This window comes from Pleurodeles waltl, chromosome 1_2 (assembly GCF_031143425.1).
Source record: "Pleurodeles waltl isolate 20211129_DDA chromosome 1_2, aPleWal1.hap1.20221129, whole genome shotgun sequence".
Classification (NCBI taxonomy): domain Eukaryota; kingdom Metazoa; phylum Chordata; class Amphibia; order Caudata; family Salamandridae; genus Pleurodeles; species Pleurodeles waltl.
In genome coordinates, this window is record NC_090437.1 from 598,679,649 (window position 1) to 598,695,686 (window position 16,038).

Consider the following 16,038-nt stretch of genomic DNA (forward strand, 5'->3'; position numbering starts at 1 on the left):
TTTTTCCAGCCAGGTTGGAGAAAGTCCAATAAAATTTGATCGGGAGGCCGTCTGGCCCCATGGTTTTATAAGTGGCCAATGATCTAATTGCTCCCTCAACCTCCCCAACTTAGATAGGGAGGTCATGTTCCCGGCATTGATCCGGCATGCTGTGGGGTAAAGGGAGGTTTTGAAGAAGTCTATAATAGCTGCGTCAGAGGCAAGCAGGTCTGGACTGTAGAATCTTGCATAATGATCAGTGAAGGCCACATGGATGTCAGTCTGGAAGCGTGCCTGTGTGTTAAGGTTCAGACAAAGTAAGAGTGTGGCAAGTAGAGGTTGGTCCTGCCTGATCGGCCATGCAAGGATACTAGCCCTATTCAATTCAGCATGGGTTTGTGCGACGTGCACAGCGTGATTAAGACAGTGGAGACAGTCTATCAAAGCAGGGTGTTCAGTGCACACCATCTGGGGTGCCTCCCGCTGTCGTAGTATGACCCTTGATCTAGGCTAGACTGCTGGTTTAAGAAGGACAGTACTTTTGTTTGTAGGTGACTAAGTCAATCCTACAACAAGTTGCAACTGACATCCCAACCCTTCAGGCTCACAAGCAGTACCTCACAAAAACCCAAATAGTAAAAGGTGATTTGTGGCAGCCTTTACGCATGGACTCAAGTGTGCGACATCTCAGGGAGGTTGTGGTTAAACAGAGATTACCCCTTTCTCCCATGAACAACATGTCTCAGTCAAACACACAGGCAATGAAGGACATGCAGTAAAGTTTTCAATATGTTTTATTCAAAAAGACTACAATCTACAATAAGTTGCACGGGCTGCAATGATTATGATAATGAACAGTGCAAGAAACAGAACTGTAAAGATGAGAGTCATTAATACAAAGACCCCCACCATCTTGCAATAGCATGAAATGGCATTGGATGTGAACTATGTCCTAATATCCTAATCTGATGAACCTACCCTCTAACCTAAAGAGAGCTAGGCATGTTAAACCTAGTCTGCCAGTGCCATGTCCATGAGAAGAGCCCCCAACCCTTGTTACCTTGGAATGAGGTCTCTAGATCAGACTCTGTGGAAACACGAAGACTGGATCGGCATCAAGGTGACATGGAGCATTGATAGCGTTGATGGCATCTGGTAGGAATCCCTCTAACTAGCTGTCTGTGTGAGATGTATTTATACAGAACTGATTGGACCCCTGACATAGGTATGTTCCCAAACAATAGATAAGAAGACATGCTTGGGGTGGCAATTATGTAAACCATGGATGCTCAAAGTACGGCCCTTGGGCCTCATGCGGCCCCTCTGACCTTTACATGCGGCCCTTGGAGCAACAGGAGCACTGGGCAGCTGTTTGCTCAACTCTGCACTAACAATAACAATATGAAATACACGCACAATCATTTATTTCAAGCTCAATTGGTCTTCAAGAAAGGAAGTAACTAGGGACTCCTGCACTTAACTTTAGAAAAGCCTTCATTTTTAAAGACATCTTGCAAAACAAGTGTAAAACTAAGACAGCCTCTTAAAAATTAAAAAAGTGTATTTAGTTAACATGCAGAACCTTTTCGCCTTAATACAATTTATTTGATCAGTGCATTGAGATGTATCCATTTAAAAGTGATAGTTTTCAAACATAAATTTGGAAACATTAATTATTTCCCTAACCCTGAGAACAACACCAATAGTAAATTAAAGAGTGTGTTTTATGGGTGTCCTGGGTTCCTATCATACATGAACAACATTACACTTTAATAAATCAAACATAGAAGCAGGTTTTGTGCAGCACACCATGAATCATGTATTTCAAGGTCATCTTAAATGTGATAATGCAGAAAAAGGAGGGAAAGTGAGACTAAACAATTGTCTAGGATCACACAATTTGGAAAAGTGGGTAAGCCGGGATTAGTTACAGGTTTTCTGGTATCCCATTGGTTATTTCAGCCACTAAATGTATATAATTTGCTTCTCCTATACCTACCTTGCCACGAATCCCCCCAGCCACCCCACCCGACCGCCACTGCCCTGGCATAAATGCAGCCCCCAGGCACGCCACAGATCAAACTTTTTGGCCCCTGGGAAAATGTTTGCGAGTACCCATGATGTAAACAATTCCCTGGAAAGCACAAAGTAGATAAGTACCTAATATGAATACCTACATCTTTGATGCTGATAGTGATGCCTTTGCAGAGTGGCGCTGATAACATGAAACTAAAACATCTTCCTAACTAGAAATAATGCAGCCATCTTGGGAAGATATAATTAAATATTTGCACTAAAACAGAACAAACTAACCAGGGTAAAAGTCACTGGGTGACGGGGCGCAGGTCTGCAAGCTAGACGGCTAAGCTAACTCCTGCTCCCATTAAAACAAGATAGGATTCACTACACCACTGGCATTGTCTAAGAGAGTCTGAGTCTCCAGGTAAAGCAGGAAATCTTTGCCATTTCTCATCTCCCTCTCCAACACGCTGTGAAATTCAACAATAATGCTGATCGAGACGTCCCTAATTGTGACCTCGAAGGAGTCTTATTTAATAGCTCAAGTCATAGCTGTATGGTCATTATCAACAAAATCAGCCGAGATTTGGTCTCGAAAGGGAGCATAGAACACCTGGTTTTCTGATGGGGAGAGTTGAAGCTGCCAGGCAAGTACAGGAGAGCAAGAAGCATCCCAGTGGATACCTGCAGGCAGCTGGTTGTGGTCCGATGCAGTCTGACCCAAATAATCAATCTTGGTGAACGAGGAACTGAGGGAGCATGAGCATGCTATCCTATCCAGTCGCACATGTAAATTGTGTGGAGGGGAATAAAAAGAATATACTCGTACATCCAGGTGGCATCAACCCCAACTGTCCTCAATGGGCCAAATCTGGAGCCAGTGCACAAACTGTTTAGTGTGCTGTGCTATCAGTGACAGAGGATGGCTGGTAAAGGATTGTGTTGGTTTGAAACCAGTGAAGGACATTGCTGGTTAATCCCATTCAAGGCTCCAGGGTTCATATGAGGGTGGAATGGTCAACAGTCCTGAAGGAGACTGTGAGGTGCAGCAATGTCAAGAGACAGAGTTCATTGTCATCTGTGGTCAGGGGGCATTGTTTACTATATGTGAGGTAGCAGTTTAAGTGCTGCAGAGTGATCCAAAGTCAAACTGGTAGTCCTGCAGGAGATGGTTAGCACTGAAGTGATCCTGGAGTTGAACATAGACTTCCTTTTCAATAATCTTTCCAATGAATGGCAGATGAGTGGTGAGCTGGTAGTTGTTGAGGTTATCAAGGTTTAGTGTAGGCTTATTCAGGAGTAGGAGGATCTGACTTCTCTTGAGAGCTTCTGGGAAGATGCCTTGAGTGATGGAGGCATGAGATCATGAAGAGTGCTCTCTGAAAGCCCTTGTAAGTAAGTTTAGTAGGGAAATCGATTGGGGTTGGCTAACTCCCTGACATGCCAAGCACTGTCAAAGCCAATAGAATTGGCTTGTGTGCTAATTAATGGACACTGTATTGATGCATGCCCATATTTCCTTGCTTTATATCAAACTGCCAATAGAATGGGGTGAGAGACAAATATTCTGCAGGGTGGACCTAAAGCCCACCGCGTGTATATTTTAAAGTATTGTTAACAATGTGTCCTGCTTACAAGTGCGTTTTCAAGCGACACATAAAAGGGAGAGACATGAAAGTACCACATTCTTCAGGAGGGAACGTGGTGTAAATGACCTGGACGAGTACAGAAATGTGTAAGGAGTGCGGCTAAGATGTGGGCTCGAGGAGATATGTTGACCTAAAAAACATTCTGCTTTCATGGCGATAGCAAATGTTGAACATTTTGCAGTTCTCTGTAAAATTACTCAAACATGCTTACAAATGTGCCACGTCTACATTGTGTTTCCGATTTCTAGATGAGACATTCTTAAAAGGATTATTTGTGCATACGATATTGTAGCTGGCACGGAATGCTTTTCAGGAGTGAACTTTGGGAGAAACAGGTTAAATATGTTCTGTGCTTTATTGAAAAATGTAAAATCTTGCAGCACTGAAACCTGTTGCTGGGCATCAATATGAACCTCATGGCGGATGCTGAGCGAGTTTCCTAATGGGACACCTACTTCCTTATGCAAGTCTCATGTTCACCAATCTGAGTTATTGCCAGAGTTATTGCCAGAGTTATTTCCAGGCGCATGCAGTGAATGCATTGAACATTACATCCCATTTGTGAAGACTGAGGAACCAATTAAGTAATGGTTCAATTACTTAACAGTAATCTTCATTACTCTGAATACCCTTTTCTCGTACCAATACTTACTGAAATGATGTGTTCAAACTCTACCCAGGCACCATGTGACCTAGCTACAACCAATCACAAGTTTTAGTGCAATACGCTTACCTCCCTCCAATCCCCTTTCACCAATATGGTGGATAAAAGGGGATGGATTCCACAACACGTTCTGTATGTCCCCAAGGCAACATGAGGATTCAGGGGTGTTTGGGGGTAGATGCGCCCTTGCATCCCTGGCCTCCCCTTCTTTTATATGCCTTTCCTCCTTTCCCCTTGTGCCCCAGACTCCTGGCCCGAGTGCGGAGGGGACTTGCGCCTCTTTCTTCCCCTGGACACTTGAAGGCCGTTATGTCTGCTGGCATGGCTCCTGTTTGAAGGGGTCTGAGCTTCCAGGGTTTGTCTTTCTCAACATTGTTGGGGCTGCTTTGGGGTGTCGAGGTGATGGTTGGTTTGGATTCTTGCTTACTGAAAGGGTTTTCTTTTTTCTTTGCTCAGGCCTTGTGCAGAATATACTGCAGATGATGGAGTAAGGGGCAAATTCAGCAAATCCACAATAATCTGAAAACGGTCGCGGCTGCACAATCGCATAAACCCAGTGGCCCTGGGCATAACCAATATGAAACACATATAACTGTGACAAAAACAGCATCACGGAGTCTTGACAACTGCAGGCAGCAAAAGAAACGTAAGCTCCCTCATCCACAAGAGGGAGCCAAAGTCACACCAAAGACGAGCAGCCTGCCGAAATTGATCCTGAAGAAGTCAGGGGAAAACAACCAGGTGTCGCGAGCGCAAGACTGAAGGGCACAGCTGCAGATGAGCACCATCCACACCGTAACATGGCCGCCAGGCAGCCACGCTCACCTAGTTGCCATGCTAGCCGGCCTCTGAGAAAACCAAGCGGCATCCAACCAAGTGCCCAGCCTCTGGCTAGGTATCCTGTTTTGCTGCACCTGCTCAACGGGGGAGCCGCGTGCCTATCACGGAACATAAAGCAAACTCCGCCGAGCCCAGTGGATTTGCTGAGGAGACACCAATACTCCAGGGCAAATAACGTGCAGCAAGCTCCACGAACCAGGTAAGTCCCAGCAACCCAGGGAAGGAGGGAAAGGCAACCTGAGGCAAAACAGACTGCGTGCATCCAGGATGTAACTCACCCTGCAGCGCGCGATAAAGAATTACAAGCCTCACTATCCAAGATTTGGGCGGCGCAGAAAAGGAGAGACCCTGGCCACAACCACGGGCCCCACTAAGCAACCTGTAGCTGCACGAAGGGAAGACCAAGTCTCCCACGCCTGGGAACCCAAAAGGCCCCGCCTTTGGAAACAAGGGACAAAATAAAACAAACAATGTTCTCTACACTCCAGATACTTCGCTCAGCAAGTACCCAACTTTCGAGGAGTAGGTGGAGAACATCCGCGAACCCCATACCTGAAGAGGCCTCGCATTCCCAGGCTTACCTGAAAAGGGGTTCCCTACGCTCGTAGGTCATGTACCGATGAGCGGACAGAAAAGAACAGCCCGTGTTCTGGACTCTACCCCCTTTTATCCACCATATTCGTGGGAGAGGCTTGGAGGGGGATAGCGTTTAGTGCTAAAACTTGTGATTGGTTCTAACCAGGTCACATGGAGCCTGGGTAGCGGTTGAACACCTAACTTCAGTAAGTATTGGTACAAGGTCAAGGTTGAGGAAGTAATGCGTGCAGTACACACATTATTATACATAGTAGTGTGGTAAAACAGCACCTGAGCTGTAAGGTGCCAGCATTCATGGCACAAACACATCTCCATACACATCACAATGAATACATATCAATATCAGACATACACTTCACATACACAACAAAATGTGGCAGTGCTGTGCCAACAAGACATTTTCCAAGTAAAACTGAACTACAAGAAACAAAGTACTGTAATCGTTAATATATTACGTGCATGGGTACACAGAGAAACACACTTTAGTGACAAGATACACTGGACAGTGGAGTACGTGTAGTACATTAATTTCACAAACAGAAACCTTCCAAACAACAAGGTAAAAAAACAGCACTGGCGTGCATGAACTCCAAACATTGACTCTTTTGTCACAAGGGAGTAGCAAGAAAATGAAAATACCCCCCACTTTGACCCCGTCATCACAACCCTCTCCCAAAGAGATTGCTCGTCTTCCATAAAAGTAACTATTCATTCATCCATTCATCCTTCCATCCCCCTGCTAATATCCAGCTTTACATTCCTTCATCTATTCAATCTTTTATCCATCATTCAGCCTGTCACCATTCCGTCCATCCATCCGTCCATCTATTTCCAGACCTATCCATGTATCTTCAAAGATGTCCATCCATCATTCCACCTAGTCATCCACCCTTTCACTTATCCGTCCACCCTTTCTTCCATCCATTCATCCATCTATCCTATCAACCATACGACCTTCCTTTCATGCATCCATCTATCCTTTCACTCCACCCATCCACTCTTTCACTCCATCCACCCCATTTCACTCATCCATCCATCCTTATACTTAACCATCCATCCTTTCACTTATCTATGCACCTCATGACCCACGCATTCATCCATCAGTTTACACTTTCACTCATCCATCCACTTATCCATCTTTTTACTCATTCATCCATCCATTCAGCTTTTCAATTATCCCATCCTTTCAACAAGCCATTCATCATCCCTCCACTCGTCTATCCATTCTTTCACTCACCCATCATTACATTCATCCATCCTTTCGCTCCTCCATCCATCCACCCTTTCACTGATGCATCTCTCCACTCATCCATCTATTTACCCTTTCACTCATCCATCCTTTCATTCACTCGTTCTTCCATCCTTTCACTCACCAATCCACCCTTTCACCCAGTCACTCATCCATCCTTCTGTTCACTTTTTCATCCAGCCATCCATCCACCAAGCCATCCATCCAACTATCCATCCTCTCACTTACTCACCCACCTTTTCACCTTATTTATGAGCCTTTGTCTGCTGAGTTTCAGTCAGAAGAGGCCAATCAAGAACCTCAACCCCGCTGTAGCTGCTAAAGCGGAGGGTTGACAACGCCACTGTATAGTCACCCCACATTCGTTGTCAGCAGTGGGCAGACATTGTTTCATACTTACTTTGAAATAAAACTTTATATTCACAGAAAAGCAAAACCATGCAAACAGGGTATGACTGAGATACTAAAGGAACCAGTACACACACCCACCAAGGAAAACACGAGAAAGGCAGACGTTTAACATTCAGGAAAAGAAGAAACTCATTTTGGCCTCTCAAATGCCCAGCCTGCAATTACACAACAATCCAGAAGTTCCACAAACAGTTGCTCTTCAGGCCAAACAATGGACCTGGCACCCATAGGCACATGTCATAACTGGCACACACATACCCGTCCTCATTCCCTAAAAGTACTCCAAGGAAAACCAAGTCGAACCTTTGCAGCCACATGATATAACCATCATGCTACATACCATCGCAATACCAAAACTCAGCAAGGCGCCATATCATGGTCTTCTGCAAGAACACTCCTCCTAGAGCTTTCTCACTTTCGCACGTTATCACTAGGGCTGCGTCCATTGGTCCACTCAGCAGTGGAATCCAATCAGGTATTGTGAATGATGAGCAATGCTCAAATAATATGTTCTATAGTTCATTATATTTAAATTGATCTCATACATAATCATGGGAGATGTCCTAAACACCCGGCTAGATTTTGCTGCTCGGTTCTTCGACGGCTCCAGCTCAGCTCAGCTGACTGAACATAAACAAGAACTCAACACGTGAGATGAACTGTGGTTACTCACTTTGGGAATATTCCACGCGTCTGTTAGGCTGCGCCACATTTGCTTCGGGATGTAAATATAAGCTGATCTGAGAGCTCTGTTTTTCTTTCAGTTCTTGTCTTGAATCTCCTAAATTAAGTGGCAACCATTTCTGCTTGCAACCTTAACAAAATAAAAGGCACTGTATGAAGAGCCCATACCAGACAGTTTATCCGTAGCTACCCTATTAAATGGAAACGCATTTAGTTACAATATAATAACGGCATTTTTAATCAACAGAAAATAAAGAGAAGTTACATACTTAATACAACAATTTACTGTGATGCATGGCTCCTTACCTAATCTAAAACATGTACCTTTTTTGGAAATCCCCTCACACTACTGAGAATTTCAGACTTTTAGAATTGCTTACATTTTATAAATATAAAGCCTCCTTGTGTTCGCTACCAATATTATTATGACTATTAAATGCTAATCACGTACGACCTTCCCCATCTCCTCCCTCCAGCAGCTTTAAAATATGACAAAGATAGCCAGAAGAAACCTCCAGTAGCAGAATGACAGGCAGCGGCGACAGAACCCAGGGGAATCATGGGCGCCGCTTCACCAGAATGCCAGGGGTAGCTTAAGAACCATCACTTACCCTTTGATTAACAATGACATCACAGGAATTGAGATCATATGACCCCTTTTTTTCCAGGCAGGCATGTCACATGACCTAACATGCCAACAATTGAGGAGTGTATCACAAAGTAACACAAAGTTGTGCTATGCGCTGCTTTGCTATATTTTATATCAAAGAGGTGTTCCATGGATGGTCCCATGCAGCCACCAATGGGGTGTGATGCTAATACCTTCTACAAATGTTGGAAAAGAGGAGTTTGCACCAAAATCTTATGCATCGTCGAGGCAAGCGTAAGGAAATTTTATTCATTTCTTCTCGTTTTTCCAACTTTGCCTGTGTGCTGCATTGTACAGCACACATACAAAGTGGGAAATGCTTTAAGGCATAGTTTTAGTACTGGAAGTACAAAACCCATGCTTCAGAGAATGCACACACCCTGCACTCTGGCACAAGGGTATGCGCGTTGGTACATGGCATTTAAAATTGTGCCAGCGCACTGGGATAGAATAAATGCGCATCCTTTGGTTGCAGCGTTGCCTTGCATCAAAGAATAGTAAGTCTGTGCCTCAGTCTCACACAATCACTCACGACCTGTCTCTTGACTCTTATTTGCTTTCACTTGCATGCACATGCTTACACATACAGAAACATTCCTAACACATACACACACTTTTACTCACTGAAACACACTTTCACCCGCAAGCACACATACAACATACATTTGAAACCATTTTTACTTACAACAGCGGCCACCAAATTCCTAGGTGTTCTCCATTTTTTATTACACTAATAGTGAATACAAAAATATTATTCACTATTAGGTTAATAAAAAACAGGCAGATAATAAGGAATGCGGAGACTCGTATCATGCTGCCACTGATTTACCAATACCCGAGTGGTCGAAAAGGCAGTGCCAGGGGTCGCAGCTACAACCCCTAACAAACCCTAAATGACACCCCTGTAAACTAGATAAAATACCTAAAGATATAAAAAAATACGATAAACTTCAGCCCTTCCATATCTCAGCGATGATTATTATAAACAGGACGAAACTGGACGCCATTTATTCAGAGCAAGGGGACGCTTTTTAACATTTTCTGATACTTCATCTTCAGACCTCTCAGACTCTGATAGCACCCAGGGACTGGCAAAACGTCCCTTCCCCCTGACCCGAGTCACTCCGAATATTCCAATTTTTAGGGGGGCGGATAGGGATTCCGAGGACCACAGAAAAGGAGGAGGGGTCGGGGGAGAGGCAGGAATTTTTATCCCCAGGAAACACACAGGGGACTACAAATGAGGAGGCAGCACTACTTTTGGTAACAACTGAGATGACTTCAACTGCTGATAACCCAACTATGGCCCCTATATTCAGTCTTTCCAAACACACATTATCTCCATCTGAAATTGCTATTTTAAGGAGGGGTCTCTCCTTTGTATCCACTAACAGACCTGATTTTCTTGAGATTAAACTTGAGATGCATACATTTTTCAGAAAAGTAAGGCTTAGCTATTTTTCCAGTAAAAATAGCTATAAAGGTAAACTCAATGTGGGGGCCGTCAACTAAGATGGCTGCATGGCGTTGACGCTCCGATGCAGATTGCCCCAAACGATCGGATAACGCACTCTATCCGTGGCCCTGCAGCGTAACCATACACATGGACCCCGCAGTTGTGTGGTCCCCTTTACTATGCACCTGTGAACCTAATGGCAGTGGATTGAGTAGTGGAGGACTTTTTTTTTTTTTTAAATATTTTTTTATTAACATTTTATTATTTAATAAACAGTATCATGTTTACAGCACCATCTTGTTTGCTTCGTGTTAGTGCATAACAGTGTTAATATCACTACTGTCTACATTGTTTGAATGTTCTACTTCATTATTCAATAACCTTTATACTTTAAACTTATGCAAGAATAGAACATCAGTGGCGCTTCTTCTCATATGGGTTGCCCAATTGGCCTGGTGTAGCAGAGTCATGTTTTTCTAGTTATTATACAACACATTTAACTCGTTTCAAACATTAATCAACTTAAACTTAAACACGATGGCAATGTAGGGGGTGGAGGCTGCTAATGCAGGGGGATGCCATTTCCTGGCTTTTCTAGTATATATGGTGTCATTACTCATAGACTTGTCTGGTTTCAGGTGGGTGGGGCGTCTACCGGGTCCAACCTGTCTGTTACTCAATGTCCTGGGCTCTGTCCCCTGTTGTCCGCCTTTTATTCAATCTCGGCCTTATCCTGTCTTCCCTTACCATGTCCTACAGGGTGAGGCAACATCTCCTCCCTTCCTATGTTTATCCAGTCTCCACTCCTGTTGGTGTGTCTGTGTCCGCTGTTCTCAATATATTGTCCCAACTTGTCATTGCTACTTCCCAATTCTGTGCTATAGGGTGGCGACGCATTCCCCTCCCCTCCTCGCTCTTCAGGACCTGGAGTTCGGCTCTGGCCCATGTTGTAACGTCTTGTCTCCACCCAACCCGGGGGGGCCGAAACTGTGCCTTCCAGTTCTTTGCTATCTGTCTCCTGTACAGTCCCAGTGCCAGACTCAGAAAGCGGGTCTCCACTCTTCCCTGCGGCAATCCATCCCCAAAGCCCATCAGACATCTGTCAGGGGTCGGAGTCAGGTTCATATTAAGGAGTCTCGACAGGTCGGACATCACCTCTTCCCACCCCAGTTGGATCTCTGGACAGGTCCATACCATGTGGTAAAAATTTGCGTCTACATTTTTACATCTGGGGCACACCCTAGGAACCCCCCCATAGATTACTGTTAGCCGATGTGGGGTGAGGTACGTTCTGTGGAGGTAATTATATTGTATATATCTCAGTCGTGTGCTGCGAGCGACGGTCCGGGGGTAAGCCGAAGCTCTGTTCCATTCCGCATCTGACGGTTCCCTACCGACTGTCCTCCCCCATCTCTCTCTCAGTGGCCGCAGGGAATCTAGTGCATCCTCAACTTGAACTCAGTATAATTTAGATATCAGATGGGACTCATCTCCTGATGTCAATAGGAGATGCAGCACCCTGTGGGTGGCTGGTTCTGCGTTGACCGTGATCCAGTGCGTTTTCAGCACATGTATCAGTTTATGATACATAAGGAACTGCCCCGGGGAGACTCCACTGTCAACAAGATTAGTGAAAGACCTCAACACTCCCTCCTGAAACAGGTCTCCCACCGTTTCTATTCCTGCTCTCCTCCAGGTTCCGAGGCTCATGCCTCCCAGGTTCCTCTCACCTGCCTCGATCGTGAGTACCACCAGGGGTAGGGCCGGAGAGTACGGGGGGACAATGCCATCCCTTTTCACGCACCTCTTCCAACATGCTGACGCCACTCTTGTCATCGGGCTGTGCATGTGGGGATTGAGCTTCCTATTTGTCATTCGAGCAATGAACTGATTTATGTCCTCCACTACTGGGTCGGTGTACCTCTCCAGGTGACCCTTACCTGTGAGCCACCCGGCAACCCATTGCAGCTGGGATGCCAGGTAGTAGGCTTCAAAATCTGGCGCTCCTAGACCCCCCTGGTTAGTTGGCCTGCATAGTATTTGGAGCGAGGTGCGTCTACGACCATCATCCCATATAAGTTCCCTGAGTAGGGTGTTTAGTTCACGAAACCACGCTGTTGGAATCAGAAGGGGCAGGTTAGCGAAGTAGTATAGAAGCCGGGGCAGCATGACCATTTTGGACAATGCTACTCTGGCCATTATCGTCAATTTCAGCGATCGCCAGAACCCCACCGAGGACTTTAGGGATCGTAAAGCTCTGCCCAGGTTACCCTCGCGCAAGTCTGCCCTGTCGTGAAACACCTGTATACCCAAGTACTTAAAGGTTCGAGGGGCCCAAATCATATCCCCAGGGCATGTTGTCGGGCGTTCGCCGCCCGGAGCCATAGGGAACACGCATGTCTTGCTACGGTTGAGGCAAAGTCCAGATATGTTCCCATAGTTCTCCAGCACTCCCAGCGCCCATGGGAGATCCTTCTCTCCGTCCCTAAGGTAGACAAGTATATCATCAGCATATAGCGAGATGATATGTTCTTGGTGTCCCCATTCCACTCCTCTACCCACGCCCTCCTGCCGCATCTGGGACGCCAGCGGCTCGATGGCCAGGGCGAATAACAGTGGGGACAATGGGCAACCTTGTCTGGTTCCCCTGTGAATTGGGTAAGTTCCGGACACCGTTTTACCTGTTCTCACTCTTGCCAGCGGTGACGTGTATAACAAGTCCACCCATTTGACCCAATCTTCACCCATTCCCATTCGGAGCATCACTGCTCTCAGGTAGTCCCATCTGATCGAGTCGAATGCCTTCTCAAAGTCCACAGCGAGCAACACCCCTGCTGCAGGTTTCGTGTCGCTAGGCATATTCAGGACCGCAAAGAGACGTCTCAGGTTTAAGGAGGTGCTGTGATTCGGGACGAAACCATTCTGATCTACATGTACCAGAGTTGGTACAAGAGGGAGTAAACGGTTGGCCAAGATCTTGCTTAGTATTTTAAAATCACTGTTTAGCATTGACAGGGAGCGGAAGTCAGTCACCGAAGGTTGCCTAGATTTTGTCTCAGGGAGTGGGACTACCATTGCCTCTCTCATGGTGCACGGCATTATCCCATTCTGTAGCGATTCTGTATACATCTCTACCAACTGGGGTGTCAGTTGCTTCTCGAATTTTTTATAAAAGTCCATGGGGAGGCCGTCTGTTCCCGGGTTCTCTCCTGAGGCTAATTGAGCTATAGCTTCACTGACCTCCGCCATCGTCACTGGGCCCCCCAGCCTATCCCTGTCTCCGGCCATCAGGTTCGTTATAGGTATATGTTGTAGGTAATTATCAAAGATCTCCGTACTGATTTCAGCCGGTTTTCCATATAAAAAGGTGTAATAATCCTTGAATGCATCATTTACAGGGCCTGGTCTACTTCTGCATGACCCTTCCTTATCCAGCACATTTGTGATGGGCTCGGCCTCTCCACCCGGCCTCACCAACCAGGCTAACATTTTCCCAGACCTACCCTCTTCAGATTGTAGGGAGGCAAAGTATTTTTGTGTGCTGTGGCATCTGAGTTGTTCTTCGATCTGGGAATGGTCCCTCTTTGCCTGATTATATTTCTCATTTACTAGTGTGCCAGCCCCCTGATTAAGTTCTCCCTCATGTATTATCTTCTCTAGCTTAGTCAGCTCCCTTTCAAGTGTGCGTCTCACTCCGGCCGATAGTCCAAGACAAAAACCCCTTGTCACCACCTTGAGGGCCTCCCATTCCGTAGATCTAGAGGTGGTGGATCCACTGTTAAATTGAATATGGTCAGTCAGGTGCTGTCTCAGGGTGTCTCTATATGCTGGGTCCTCAAGTGCTGTAGGGGACAATCTCCAGGCCGGAATGGGGGGCCTAATCTCTGCCGCCATCCATGTTACCAATAGAGGGTTGTGGTCGGACAGTGTACGGCCCAGATATTCTGAGTGAACCATCCCACGTGCAAGGTCTGCCGTACACGCCACCCTGACGATTCTGGTGTGGAGTCGGTGAAGGCCCGAATAATATGAGTAATCCCTGTCGTGTAAGTGTTGTTCCCGCCAAATATCCACCAGCCCCCAGTAGCTCATCCATTCACTAAGTTTCCCAGCTATCTTACTTGACATTACACCCTGCAGTGGGGGGAGGATCTATCCAAGTCTACATCTAATATACTATTGAAGTTCCCTCCAACCAAAAGCTCTCCTCTCCTCTGGCGGGTGAGGTGGCTTGACAATTTCGTCAAAAAGGGGATCTGGTCTTGATTTGGGGCATACATGCAGCATAGGACAATCGGTGTGCCGTATAACCTTCCCTCCAGAATCACGATCCTCCCCTCATGATCTATGTTGGAAGCTTCTATCTCTAGGGGAACCCCTGCACGGATCCAGATCATTACTCCCCTTGCGTACACTGAGTACTCTGTTGCGAACACCCGCCCCCTCCACCTACGTCTCAATCTCTCAGGTTCACCAGCCGCTAGGTGGGTCTCCTGTAGCATTGCTACCTGTATATTCCTCCTTTTTAAATAAGCCAGTATTTTGTGTCGTTTGGCCGGTGACCCCATCCCTCTAACGTTCCACGTTAAGAAATTGTATTCTGCCATGTTGGTGATTTTTAAATTTACATTGGCTACTCTTTGCTACTCTTACCGTCTGCTGTCCCCTGTTCATTAGTGAAGCACTGTTGTTACGCAACCATTCACCACCCCTTGCCATCCTAACTTGTAACTGCTTATCCCAACTCCCCCTCCCAGGGCACCTCTCAAACAGTAGGCTGCCCAAAAACAGAAAAAACACCCGTGCAACAGTGCAGCATGTTTCATCTTTTAGTTGCAGTTCTCACCAGTCCACCTGTACAGGCGAGATTCCAGTAGGGGGGTGGCCCTGCACGGAGGGGCCATTAGTGCACCATTTGCGCCCGCCCCAGGGTGTCCGGTAAGCCTCTGGGCCTCAGAGGTCATCTGCAGTCTGTGGGGTCACTACCGGGGCCTGCACCGAGCTGCTCGAGCCCCCCGCCGATGACATCACGGTCTCGTCCGATTCACCGCCAGAGTCCTCCCGGGGGGTCCCCTCTCCGTTCACACGGGCCGCTGCCTCCAGTGCTGGTCTTCTGCCACTTTCTTTTTGGTTCCGGGATGGCGCCAAGTGTGGGCGACTTCAGGTCCGTCTTCCCATGGGGGGCCGGCGCGGTCCAGCTCCGGTCGGGCCCCCCCTCCCGAGCCGCTCTGTCTGGGTCCCATGGGCTTCCAACCATTCCCATGCCTCCTCCGGGGATTGAAGAAATGTTGTTTTACTGTCAAGCATTACTTTCAGCTTAGCCGGGTACAGCAACGAATATTGTATACCTTCGTCCCTTAGAGCCCTTTTGACTGCCATGTATGAGGCACGCTTACTCTGTACCTCTACTGTAAAGTCCGGGAACAGCGTGACTTCGCCATTTGCTACCTTAAATGGGCCCTCTTCTCACGGCCTTTGTAGCAAGATGTCCCTATCTCTATAGTGCAGTAATCTTGCGATCACCACTCGGGGGGCCTGCCCGGCGCCAGGGGCCTCGCAGGCACGCGGTGTGCTCTTTCCAGAGTGTAGAATGAAGTCAGCCGGCCCGGTGCCACCACTGTGCTCAACCATTTTTCCAGGAATTCCACCATATTTGATCCTTCAGCCCCCTCTGGGAGGCCCACCACTCGCACGTTATTCCGCCGGCTTCTCCCCTCTGCGTCCTCAGCTCTTCGCTCTAGTCGCATCACTCTATCTCTGAGATGCGACATTTCGGCCTGCAGGTCTTTTTGTTTTGGTGCAATGTCGGCCAGTGTGGTTTCTGTCTCTTTGACTCTGTCC

At 46.7% G+C, this 16,038-nt stretch overlaps 1 protein-coding gene across 1 annotated transcript in view; it reads right to left on the reverse strand.

The window, feature by feature from the left end:
* Positions 1-5,844, reverse strand: part of LARP1B (La ribonucleoprotein 1B) — a 229,387-nt gene extending 223,543 nt beyond the window's left edge. The window contains exon 1 of the mRNA XM_069205824.1: positions 5,733-5,844. The gene's annotated coding sequence lies outside the window, so the exon portion shown is untranslated. The remainder of the gene's footprint in view (positions 1-5,732) is intronic.
* Positions 5,845-16,038: the final 10,194 nt, after the last annotated feature.